This window comes from Salvia splendens, unplaced genomic scaffold, assembly GCF_004379255.2.
Source record: "Salvia splendens isolate huo1 unplaced genomic scaffold, SspV2 ctg402, whole genome shotgun sequence".
Classification (NCBI taxonomy): domain Eukaryota; kingdom Viridiplantae; phylum Streptophyta; class Magnoliopsida; order Lamiales; family Lamiaceae; genus Salvia; species Salvia splendens.
This window is the reverse complement of record NW_024599051.1, coordinates 5,120-18,876: the sequence shown is the minus strand read 5'-3', so window position 1 is coordinate 18,876 and position 13,757 is coordinate 5,120. Positions and strand designations below refer to the sequence as shown.

Genomic DNA, 13,757 nt, shown 5'->3' with positions numbered 1-13,757 from the left:
CACTCAATTGAAATTCAATATTTGCAGGATCAATTTTCTTCTTGGTTGCTCTTTGGTCGGCTTATTTGTACTAGTCCCGATTAACTATCTAACCGGGGATGGAGAGCAAGCCGGCCATTCTCATTCTTTGGATGCCTTCACAATAACCAACATTACCAAAGGCTCGGACTGGTGAGCTTTTGGTGCATTTTGCAATGCTTTTATACTTCATTAGTGGTTGATGTTTATCTGAAAACTTGATGTTCTACAGGCTTTGGGTGCATTGCGCGTGCTTATACTTCGTATCCTTTTATGGATTATACCTACTACACAAGTAGTATTTTCTTCTGCTTTTTATGTGCGTTCTCTTTGATTTTGATGAAGTTTAAAGCATTTTCCTAATTATTCGGGCCGAACAAACTAAGGAAAGCATTGTGAATTTGTTTCTTCCATCTATCCCAGGAATATGAAGATATTCTCGACAAGAGGATCCAACAACTACATCTTATGAGGCATGAGCCAAATCAGCTCACTGTTTTGGTTCGAGAAATTCCATTTTGTGAAGAACACAATGCCCACGATTGCGCTGTTGATCACTTTTTCTCAAAGTATCATCCACATTCATATCAGTCTTATCAAATCCTTTATGATGGACGCGAACTCGACAAATTATTGGTAAGGTTAATCTAGCATATTGACTTTATTCTTTGAGCCGGGTTGAGCCAGTACAGGAAGTTCAGTTGTCTTGATGTATTAACTACTTATTTACAGAACCAATCAAAATCGGTTAGAAAAAAAATTGAGAAGTTGAGAATCGTTTAGAGAATAAAAAACAAAGCATGAATTTGCCCGAATCAGAAGCATTGAGAAATGATGCAGAGATGGAACGGCTAAAGGAACAGCTTCGGGACATCGGTCACAAAATACAGTTTACACAGAGTAAAGATCAGCTTCAAGCTAAGGTAAAATTTTACTTGATGAACAATCTGTCTTGCGAGTGATTAAAGTTTTTATAACACGAGTTATTTACTTGTTATATTAGAATTTATTGTATTATTACCATTTTTTCATCCTTTTAGGAACTTCCGGTTGCTTTTGTCACATTCAAGTCACGTTGGGGTGCTGCATTAGCTGCTCAATCTCAGCAGACGTCTAACCCTGTTATATGGGTAACTGAAATGGCTCCAGAACCGAGAGACGTACTTTGGAAAAACTTGGCAATTCCTTTCAGATACATGCCTCTTTACAAGTGTGGTGTATATGTATCAGTAACAGTACTTACAATCTTCTTTGCTGTACCTGTTACTGCCGTTCAAGGAATTGCAAAATTTGAACGTCTAAAGAAATGGTTTCCTCCTGCCATGGCTGTTCAGTTGATGTAAGATAAATGTATCTCCATGAACTGCATTTTCATACTCTTTCCCCGACCATTTTTGCTCTTCTTGAGTTCTGTTGTTTGCAGTGAAGCATGTCTCGAATATTCCCTAGTAGTATCTCACACCTCTACATCTGTTTATCTTTTGTAGACCTGGATTCAGCTCTTTCGTGACAGGCTATCTTCCAGGTGCCATTCTCAACGGTTTTGTCTATATCGTTCCATTTGCCATCATAGAAATGGCAAATATTTCAGGCTATGTATCAAGGAGTCGGAAGGATATAAAAGCGTGCAATATGGTTTTCTATTTTCTCGTTGGAAATGTTTTCTTCTTAAGTCTGTTATCGGGATCATTAATAGATCAGATTGGTGAATATTTCAGCAATCCTAGGGATTTTCCTGGTCGTCTTGCAAGTGCTGCCACTGCTCAAGTAAGAAGAACAGTACTTTCTACTCGTGATCATTTTTATGTGAAAACTTATATCCATCTATACCTTATTCTTGATTCTCTCCTTATCCTTTGTTTCAGGCAGATTTTTTCATGACGTACATCTTGACCAATGGGCTGTCAGGATTTTCTCTGGAGATTCTACAGCCCGGGTTGCTTATATGGGAAGTAATGAGGTCTCACATATGGGATCGTGGGAGGAAGACCCGACCATATCTTACTTCCCTACCTTATTACCGTACAATTCCTTTGTTTCACTCTGCATGTTGATCGGCATGGTGTATGCAGTTGTGTCACCATTGCTCCTTCCATTTCTGGTTGGCTATTTTTGTCTGGGCTACATCGTGTTCATAAACCAGGCCGGTTTCCTTTCCTCAACTACAAACTATATATAGCATACACTGTCACACATTGCTGGCCACATATAATTTTCATATTCATAGATGTTTTGTAGCAAAAATTTGACGTGAGAAAGATTAATATGGCAATGATACAGCTCTATGTTGCACCTTGCAGATTAAAGATGTGTATATAACTACTTATGAAACATGTGGCCAGTATTGGCCCTACATTCATCACTACATCCTGGTTGCAATCGTGATCATGCAGATAACGATGATCGGTCTATTTGGACTCAAATCGAAGCCCGCAGCTTCTTTTTGCACAGTACCTCTCTTGGTCCTCACTCTGCTCTTCAACGAATACTGCAAGGCTTGCTTCCTACCCACGTTCTACCAGTTCTCAGTCAAGGTCTATTACATGCTTTTTTTTGTCAAGTGGATCATTGATTCTCAAAGAGGGGCCATTTCTATCTTAATATCCGATTTTTTAGAAGTGAGTTTTTCATTTGTAGGATGCAAGGGACAGGGACGATTTTGATGAAAAAACGGACTTGATGGAACCCCAACATACAAAACGCCATCGAGGCATACAGCCCTCCCTGTTTGCGGCCACTGGATCTTGAAGATGGGGAATCAAGTTCGATGCAGCCACTAATAAATGCCACCACGTAAAACTTTCTACTTCACACTTCACTAGTTTTCTACACATTGTTTTTCTGCTGCATGAGTTTGGCAGATGACATACAGAACGATGATTGCTGCTTGTATAAATTCTCTCTCTTGATCTTGCAAAACTTTCCGGCCCCATCTATAAAGCCTTTGGTTTCTGATAAATGTGAGAGACGAGGTTTCAAACGACAGAGTCTGATCTTATTAGTACATTACACTCTGACATTACACTCTGTTTTATCCATTTCACAATCGAAGTAACAAATTATGTACCCAGAAAGTAATAGGTCAAATAACACACCAATCAATCAAAACTCATTAAACCAAAGAAAAAACAAGAAAATCATATCTTTGCTCCAAGCAAAGTCATGAGGAAGTCCTTGTAGTCCCCAGCCGTGTCTCCGATGACAGCATTGTCTAGACTAGATTTATTGGCGTTGAAATACTCAGCCTGCACCTTCATCATATCGATCTCAGCCCGAGTTACAATGGCTCTAGTCAGCGAATCTTCATCGGTCCCCAGTCCTACAATAGAAGCTCTTATAACCTGCCATTACCAGTGAAAAAAGGGGTTACTTCCCATTCCAGCAAAGAACAATTTCAACGAAGCGAATTACCTCGGAAAAGTGCTTCTCAGGGGTGTCTAGGCACCAAATGACCACTTTCATGACTGACTTCACAATGCCCTTCCCACATGCCATAATGTCCTACCAAATTGGAGTATTTCTATCAGTGATCAATTGAGGGCAAAATGTTAGTATTTGAGATATGAAAATGAAAAGCAACCTTGTCAATGGATGTTCCATAGTCATCCTTGTAAAGCTGGAAAGTCTTTCTGAGCTGAAATGTGTTCCTTGTAGAAAGTATCCTCCAGAGCTCGTCATCGTCTAGTTTCTTCGCTTGAATGGCTTCGCGCAGTTTAGCTGCCTCCATCTTGGCCACGGACGAGTCCACTGCTTCCTTATCGTATCGGTACGAACTCACCAAACTGAGCAGGATCTGTTGGATGTTTCTGTATTAGTTAGTGATTAGTTTTGAAGAATGAGAAGAGTGAAGGTGGAGGGAAATGTACCTTTTGGAGGGGAAGAGAGACATTGGATATGATGTCTTCTTCAAGAGAAGTGTGGAAGAGAGAGCAATAGGCTTGTCTAACCGCAACCAGATGATGAGGCGATGTAGCGCATGCTATCTCAGCTATAACTTGCAGCTCTGTTAGGTTTTTCCTTCTCGACTTCAACGCCCTTCATTCGCAAGCCTTGCGTCTCTTTCCCAGGGGCCGTATGTCCACAGAATCACCGCTTTCTACCATTTTCGCAGAGAATCAGAAGTAAGCACACAAATCGAAAAAAAAAATCACATGTAAATCAACGAGAAATGGAGTAGGAGCATCATCAATTGACAATTGGTAAAATGATTCAATGAAACAGGGAAATGAACTTCGACGAAGATGTGAAGGTACCGACCCTGAAATCACCGGAGAGCTCGTCGTTGAGGCAATCGATGAGGGAGGAATTGTAAATCTGGTGATACGCATCTCGGATGAGTCTTCTCTGAGCTGCATTTCTGCAACCGAGAATCCGTATTAATGCCTTCTCATCCGTTCCAAGCCCTAAACCAAACAACAATCACCTACAATATCATATACATTCTCACCAGAAATCGACAGCCTAATTGAAACGTTATTTGGATTATATATTAGGAAAAATGACCTACTCTTGCAAGCATTGTTGATTGCTTCGCAGTCTTTATCTGGAGACGGAACAACTTGAGGAACTCTGATCGTCGACATTTCCCCCCCTTATTTGATTTTTTTTCTTGCTTTGATGGGTTTTAGTAGTTTCAGTTTTTCAGTCTTTCAGTTTCTTCTACAGACTGTTGAAGATGAACGGTGCATGTTGCAATTTATCTTTCCCAATAGACGGTTTTGCCCCCACTCATTTTATTTCTGCCCAGGTCCAGGTGGACTAGTAATAATAACAGATAAAATAGGTTGGATCAAATAAGTCACTTAAAATTATTGTAGGTGGCCTAAGACAGCTAGAGCATCCGCAGCGGTGCCGCGAGAGGACGGTGTCCGTGCCGCTGGCGCGGCTTCGTCGTGCTCGATGCATTGAAGCTCGTCCGTGGCTGTCGCAGATTAGCCAACGGCAAAGTCGTTGGCATTTTAGTTTTTTCTTTTTAAAAAAAAATCGATTTAATTAAAAAAATCCAAATTGAATAAAAATATATTTTCCCACTTCCCAATAAATTATATCTGTTTTCTCCCAACTTTTAATTTATTTTTCAATTTTTTCCCCAAAATTCACATTTTCATCTAAATTCTCTCATCTAAATTCTCTCATCTTCTCTTATCAATTCTCAATCTTTCACTCTTACTCAAAAAAAATATCCGGCTCCGGCGATCACCCCTCCGACTCCCGCGGTTGGAACCACAAATGGTTCGGCTCACAACCATTCCCTAGTCCGGAAACGCAATTTTCGGCCCCTCTTCAAACCCAAGGTTCCCAAGTTCCGGGGGGCTACCGGCCTTACCCGGTGGACGATCAAGATACCCCTGATGGGCGATACGGGTGGGCACCCGAACCCATATCGGGAGGGAGCGGCGACTCTCAAACTCCTCCTCTTCCTACTCCTACTCATACTCCTCGTGGTGTCCTCACCCCGTACACTCCGGCGGAGATGGATCAATTATTCAAAGCCTATTTGATTATCTTCGAAGATCTGGGGGTTGCCACGAACCAAAGCGAGGATAGGTTTTGTGGCACGTCTCTCGCCGGTACAATGAAAACCTCCCGGCTGGAACCATCGAGCACATTGAGAGTATGGTGCGCAATGCCATATTCATAGCCAACGAAGAAATCCAAAACTTCCAAGGGTATTACCTCCAGGAAGAGCGGTCGGCGGGGCGGCAAGAGCGAGCTCGACATCATCAGTGCCACCTTGGCGACCTACCAATCCTCCTCTAGCTCCTCCAGCAAACGGTCGAGGCTGGGTATCCCTATCCGACGCCTGCAAGGATGAGGTGGCTAGCCAGCTCGCCGGAGCTAACTTGGGTAGCCCCGAAGCCGACCGCAAGGAAGGAAGAAGGTGACGGCCAACCGCTGTCGCGCGCCGCGACTCCATCCGCCCCCGCTCCCGCTCCCTTTGTGCCACCTCAACCCCACCAACTCGTTGTGGACCCTTTGGCCCAACTCAATTTGGCTGATAGGTCAAATATGACCCCGAGCAACTTGATTCACATTTTCGAGCAAGTTCGCACGAATAGAATCTTGCTTGTATACGGAAAACTCTACAATCCACTTTTAACCTGATTCAGTATTATTCGAGCAGTATCGCACGAATAGGATCAGTATATTATTACATTGTGTTTACTTGTGCATTTATAAGATGTTTTATAAACATTTAAATGTATAAGAAGCAAACAAAGTCTAAGTCTTTTGCTTAGTAGACTGGTTGTGGGCGTCGTCCACTTTAAGGTAACACAGTTGGTTCTATGCAATGCTTTGCAAAGGAAAAAGAAGAATTTCACAACCCAGATAGGCTTAGACTACCTATCGTGAAAGGTTGCAATGTTAGTCCGATTATTTCTAAGTCTTTCTGAAATAAGATGACGTTAGTGTGGTATAGCACTGGATGGATCTAACAGCAAGACCTGTCTTTATGCTATCTGCTGAAAGACTAGGTCTTGATAAAATACTATTTCTTAATCTACATACGTTAGCATTAAGCATACGGTATTGATTATGCACTACTTTGACTTATCAAAAGGTGCGGATTTTTTGCTACCCAATAATCTTGATATATTGGGTAGTAGTGATTAATATCTAGCGATGCTAGGATTGCTATTATGTTGAATCGTGCGCGAGGTGAGTCTCGTTTGATAATGTCCTCAAGAGGAGCTTGAGCAAGATTTTTATTGTTCGGAAACTTGCCAATTGGAATTTAATTATTCCATGAATAATAAATAAGTGTTTCTTGCTAAGTCCACTCTTGGAATTAATAAGATGTTAATTAATTATGTCCATAGCAGACTTCAATTAATTAATGGACATTTATATCTTAAGCGCGAGAAATAAATAATAAACAAATGGAAACCGAGATTACTTGTAATTTTGGATTTGGATGGGGAGGTTCAATATTACTTCTGTAGTATCTGCTCGTAATATTCCAATATAAGCTTGTATTAAATTGTGAGTTCAATTTAATTAGTAAAAAGCTAATTGGGGGAGCTCTTATCCAAACCTTCCATAGATCCCTGACAGGACCCAATATGAACTTAATATAAATAGGAGAATAAATGAGACAAAGAACACAATTTTTAAAAGATGAAATTTTCGTCCCTTCTCTTTTTTGAAGGAGGACGAAATTTTCTAATTTTCTCATCCGTGAGTTTTTTAGCTCCTCCTCCGTGAGAAATTTCTGTCTCTTTATTCGAGTCCTAGTATTTTGATAAGATCAGCCCACCCTAATGTCGAGATACAGTTCGGGAACCAGTCAGAAGATCTGTGGTCTAGTATTGAAGATCATCGTGGAGAAGGCGCAAGCAATCGACGATTCTTTGGAGAATCAAATCGGTAACTCTAAACCGTAGAATTCGTGTGTTTAGGATTTATATTCTTTAAGCATGAATTATTTGCGTTCTAGCTTGCAATTCTATGTTAACATGTGAATAGATTAATCCATAATCTGTCAAATAGATCATACGTCTGATTTATTTGTTTTGTACAAGTCTTCCGCTATGCAAGGGGCTCCAGACCCCAACACGAAGAACATTGGGGATAGGGCCGGAGGACTAGTCTTCCATGGGGTATTTTTTAGCCTTTATTATGTATTTTTATTTTTAGGATTTTAATTATGTATTTTATTTTTTAGGATTTGATTATGTAATTTTTAATATTTTAATGTATTTTTTAGTAATTGAAGTATTTAAATTAAATAATGGAATGGTGAGACCCTTGAGCATGTTCTTGCGGAAGAGCATGGATGTTAGTGTTGTTGCTCTTGGGAAGAGTATGGAGTAAAAAAGTAATAAAAGTGGGTCTGAGCCCACATCTCGTGCACGGATGTGGATGCTCTTAGACAGATGAAATAAATGCATAGTTGTTGAACTTTATTACCAATGGGGACATATAGCACAATGGATATTGATGCTCTTAGACAGATGAAATAAATGCATAGTTGTTGAACTTTATTAACCAATGGGGACATATAGCACATCATATCCTCTTCACCACTCTTACTTATTCCATGTGTTTTATCACCCTCCCATTCCTATTCACATGTTTTAATATCAACCTTGTCTCTTAATAATTGTAACTTTTTTCTTTTCTCATTTTTCGTTCACATACATCTAGCATCTATGATAACTTCAATATTTAATACTGCATTAGTTGAAGTGAAGTGTTTACCAAGTAAGTTATCATCACATACTGCACCTTTTAACTATTGATAAAACATTTTGTTGTTTTACATATTCTTCTCTTCTTCCTACAATAAGAGTCCTATTTTGTCATTTCGATTTGTCTCATAATAAGAGTCTTATTTCACTTTTACTATAAATGATAAGTAGACATCACATTCCACCAACATATTCCGCTCACCTTTATTATAAAACTAGTAATATATATAAGTGGACTCATATTACACTAACTTATTCAAGCCATTTTTATTGACAAACTCTTGCTATAATCAAATAGGACTCCTATAGCGGAATGGAGGGAGTATGTAAGAAAAAAACTGTACTACTATCTTTATAATGGCATATAAAGAGTTATCATACGAAGTACTTCCTCCGTCGAACTGAAGATGACCCACTTTTCTTTTTCGTTTGTCTCAACCAAGATAATCTATTTCTTTAAAATGAAAACATCATTATCTCTATTTATTCTCATTTTTTTTTATTTTGTTCTCTCAACTTAACACATAAAATAAAACTGCATAAAATTCTATAGCGCTTAAGGAAGGACTCATTTTCATTGGGAAGGATTAGTACTCCCTCCGTCCCGGACTACTTGCACTTATTTCCTTCTGGCGTCCCAAGTTATTTGCACTCTCCATTTTTAGTAAAATTATCACCTACAGCCTCAATTGTTGACTTGCTATACACTCATTCCCTTAATCTTCGTGCCGAAAAGAAATGTGCGAGTAGTCCGAGACGGAGGGAGTATTATTTAGGGGAGCCTTTTTATGTTCAAGTCAGTGTATAATTTATTGATTATATCCATCACGAAGGACCAATATATTTAGGTCTACCTGATTGAATGACGTGGTACCTACAAAGTAATAAAGTAATGGACATCGGAGACAATAATCACAATACTAATGATTTAATTATTGTGAGCTACTAATCAATTGCCACTCTGTATTGGAAAATTCGTCTCCATTTCTTTTACTACTAAGCTTCGTGTCTACAAATGTTGCAAGAATTATAAGTATATGACACGTTATCAACGAAATCACATTTGGAAGCTTTTTTATTTGGTGTATCAGATCTTTTATTATTAAAATTTATCGAGGGTGGCTAATCAACTAAGTACTTTTACAGAGTCCGTTCCACCTGAAAAATTAATTTATAATATACTATTAATCGTAAGCTCACAAATGCATCCCACTAACACTTAGCTTTTGCAAAGACTATGCCTTTTTTTTATTTGGAAAGATATTACACATAAATTAATTAATCAACTGTGATATGATTGAAAAATAATGCAAACAAGTTTATTTTTTATTCGTCTCCACAGAAATGTTGATTATCATATTTAATTTATTATTTTTTCCATGGATATATCTGTCACAATTGAATATTTAATTTGGTTATGTATATTGTCTGATGGCTCTATCTGGTCACAAAACACTCGACATATATTTTTAGGTTGCTTTTAGTTTATTAAAAATGGCAGGAAAATCTAAGAAAGTGAAAATTAAATTAAGGCATTTCTAGTTGTTGGTTACATTGATAAGGCTTTACATGGTGGGTTAATTTTCACTGTTATGAGTGAATCGTTAAATTGTTGTTCAATTGTTTTAGGTATTGACTTAATAATCAAGTTGTACTAATAGTTAAGATTCATCAAAACTAATTCATAAGTTGTTAATTAACTAATTTTATCAATAACATATAAGATTCATGCAACAAATACATACTATTGGTACGTATAGGGCATTTTCTTCCTTTCACTTTTTATGTATGGATTATCTTACAATCAAACATATCCAACTCATAACTAACAAGCCCTTAATTACTTAGTTATTAGACTTTATTAGATTTTTTTAATAAAAAAATCAGATTTAAATACTAAAAGATTAGTGATGGCTCCGCGAATTTCTGAGTTAGTAAATGCTGGTAGAGATGAAGATTATGACACACAGAATTTACGTGGTTCGATTCACTGAAGTAAATCTACGTCCACGGGAAAAAGGGAGGGCAAGATTGTATTGCTTGATCTGTTTTCTACAGCTTACAACACAACTTGCTATTTGCTATATGGTGTTTTATCTCTAGAGAGCTTAACCCTTTTCTATCTGATCTAAGTTCTATTATACATTGAACTAGGATCGTGGTTTGCAGCCCCACTAACAAGATCGTGGGTGAGCAATAACTGCTCAATAACTGCTTCGTACCACTAAATAGATCGTGGGTATAGCGGAGGTCGTGGAGGCTTTCATGAGTCCACTAACTCCTAGTTCGGTCGAATGCTGAGACCGAACTGCTGGACTTTACCGATCAGCTCTTGCCGATCTGAGAGGAGAGCTTGACTGGTCGGCTTTTACCGAGCTGTAGGCTGAGTCCGAACTCTTTGGTCGTGCCGAACTCTTTGGTGCCGAACAGATACTCTTTCTTGGGCTCTGGGCTGATGGGCCGTCACTGTTATTGGGCTTGCCATTAGGGTTTAGTTCGTACCCCATCACTACCCCCCCCGAAAAGCGAAGTGAATCACTTCGGCGAGGTGAGTCACTTCGGCATTCTGGATAATGGTAAGGGGAGGCTGACGTCAGGGGACATGCCTTGCGCGTGCCTGCATTAAATGCGACAGTAAAATCCGGCGTTGAATCCTGAAAGGTGGGATTCGAAACGGCGCAACGATCTCGAAATCTTTCCCGAATCTGATAAATATGCTTTTCTTCTCATTTGAACACCTTTGCTGTTGCGTCTTCTATACTCTCTCTTTCTCGAGAAATTTTCTTCCGCTTTCAAGAGCTTCTTCAGACTTTCTTCACCTTCAAAAAGTAAGAAAAATGTCTTCTTCTCTTCGGAGTCGGGTAGCGGTAGGAAAGGGGATAAGGGGTCTTCTGGCCGGAAAGGGTCCGGGGAGAAGACCGTAGAGTATTTCCATAGTATTTTGAGTAAGGATACTGTGGTATCCCTACCCGAAAAATACTTTTTTCCTGGGGGAAAGGCGGTGGTACCTGACGGTGATCATAGGGCTGACTCCCGCCGGAGGGGTACGCCACCGTGTACGAGGCCTGCTTAGAATGCGGGCTTCGTTTCCCCCTCCCTTCTGCCTTTATAGATTTACTAGATTTTTTTCAGCTTCCTTTAGGCCAAGTGACTCCGAACTCTTGGAGGCACTTGTCGGCCTTCGCTGCCGAACTCCGTAGGTTAGGAAGGGATTTGTCTTTGAAGGCGATCCTTAAATTCTTTCAATTTAAGAGGAAGGGGTCTTGGTTTTACTTGATCCCTTTACAGCCTTTAGGCCTTTTGTAAAACGAAGTGGCCGAAGTGGCAAAATCGCTTCTTCTACTATGATAGGACCGCGGCTCCTAGTTTCCCTGGAGAGGGCCGGAGTCCGTTATCCGTCATCCTCGGCCTGAACCGTTGGACGAGCTCGATGGCGAGCTCAACAAGATTCCATAGTTAGGAAACAATACACGGAGTCTGAGCTCGTCAAGGGCGACGTCGTGTTCGACATCTCGTCTTCGGACGAAGAGGCCGAGGGTGAGGATTTCTCTTTATCTTTATGCTCTACTGCTTTAACGAAGAAAATCTGACTTTGCTTTCTTGCTTTTTGGCAGTGTACATGCTGAGTAAGGCTAGCCGCAAATCTTCGGAGTCCAAGGAACCGGAGAGGCCGAAGACCACCAGCTCGGCGTCTGATGCCGAGAGGACTCCGAAAAGGCAAAAAACCTCTTCGGATCCGAAGAAGCCGGAGTCAACTTCGGCAAAGGGGAAGGGGAAGGCCCAGAAGCCCCCGAGAGCGCAGAGAAAGACGTGGTCTTGGCGCCTCCTTCGGAACATATCTGTGAGCCGTTTTTGGCCCACGGACTTCGCCGAGGTGAATTCTCTTCTTGATTTTCTGGCCTTGCTTTTTTCCTGTTTTTTTGTGGCCCCTTTGTTGACTTTTTTCTTTATTCATTTTCAGAGGAACGATATGCTCTCCAAGCTCGTCGCCGTCGAACTCTCCAAAGCGTCCAATGACTATGCTGAGATGCAGAGGAAGTTGGCGGCTGCTTGTCATCGGGCCGAACAGGCTGAGGCTAACTTTGAGAAGGCCAGAGCTGCTAGGATTTCGGCCCAGGATGAAGCTCAGTTTGCCAAAAACCAGCTCGTCATCCAGCGGAGCAGACGAAACGGAGGGACGCGGCTGCCGTGGTTGCCAAGGGGAGGCTCTCCGTGTTTACGGAGAAACTCTTTTTGAGCAGCCAGTTCTCGGCCTTTGTCGGTAGCCTGGTAAGGCTAATTGCCGATAAGGGCGAGCAGGGGGCCGACGTCGTGCTGCCTCTGTACAGCCGAGAGATAGCAGCTCGGCTTCAGAATCTGCCGCTCCTTGAGGAGCTCGCTTCATCCTCGGTCCTGCTTTCTGCAGACCGAGTCCGGAGTTGTCGAGCTGATCGGGACGAGAACCTGGAGGCTATCTTTGCCTCCGTGGGACCCGTTTCACCCGCTTCGACTTACAACGGAGAGGGTGAGGCCGAGCCGCTGGAGCTGGAGGCCGAAGTCGAGCGGCCGGGCATCCGGAGAAGGAAGGATCAGGAGGCGGAGGCGAGGCCGCAGGAGGCGGAGCGAGGCCGAGCTGAGGTAGCTCAGGAGAAAGAAGCTGAACCAGACCAAGGAGCCGGAGACGAAGCTGGCGGAGTATGATTTCGTCTCCCTTCTCTTAGTCTAGTTTTTTCCTTGTAAAATGGCCTTGAAGCCCTCCTAGTGTAAAAAATTTCCTTGTGAATGAAAAATTCTCTACACTTGTCTTCGTATAGCTTTTCGTACTCGCCTTTATTCCTGTTGTATTTACTATCTGCTCGGTCACAGCTGCCGAACTAACATAGCTGCTTTGTACTCAAGGGAGATGGAGTTACTTCACTGAAACGGCTGTACTCTTCGGCTTTAGACGAAGCTGAGAAAAGAGCTATAGCCGATCAGACGAAGAATGACGAGCTTCTGGCTCGTTTAGTGAAGCTGGAGGCCGATAATAAGGACTTAGAGTCCGATAAGAAGGATCTGGAGGCCGAGCTGAATACGACCATTGCTGAGAGGACTGCGTACGAGGATTACATCCGTGTGCGCGGGGGAATGACCATATCAGATGTTCAGAGTCGAGTTGACGAACTGTGGGAGGAATATAATGTACTCCGGAGGGACAATGCGCTGGAGAGCTCGGCTTGCCAACAAGTTGTGAAATCATTGCGGCGCTGGGCTTCTCGGTTCTCGTTTTCTCTTGGCTTTCTCGCGCCCCTCCATAGAAAGATTCCTTCGGCTATCGTGCCAACAGATGCTCGCACTCCAGATCAAACCTCTGGTTCCCTTGTTCAAAATCCTACTCCCAGTCAACAACGAACTCCGGAACAGCCGGAAACGTCAAGACGAGAACGGGCTCAGGAGCAACCGGAATCGTCAAGACAGGGACGGACTGAAATTCGCCGAGGAGTTGTGACTATGAGCGAGCAAGATCAGCAGATGCTTATTGCAGAGACTCTTCATCGCCGAGGTGTTAGGACTTCTCGGGCTCGGGGA

General features: G+C 41.7%; 2 pseudogenes; one reads left to right on the top strand and one right to left on the bottom strand.

Annotated features, from left to right (window-relative positions):
• Positions 1 to 250: 250 nt before the first annotated feature.
• Positions 251 to 2,963, top strand: LOC121790070 (annotated as a pseudogene).
• Positions 2,964 to 2,991: 28 nt separating this feature from the next.
• On the bottom strand, positions 2,992 to 4,632 carry LOC121790071 (annotated as a pseudogene).
• Positions 4,633 to 13,757: the final 9,125 nt, after the last annotated feature.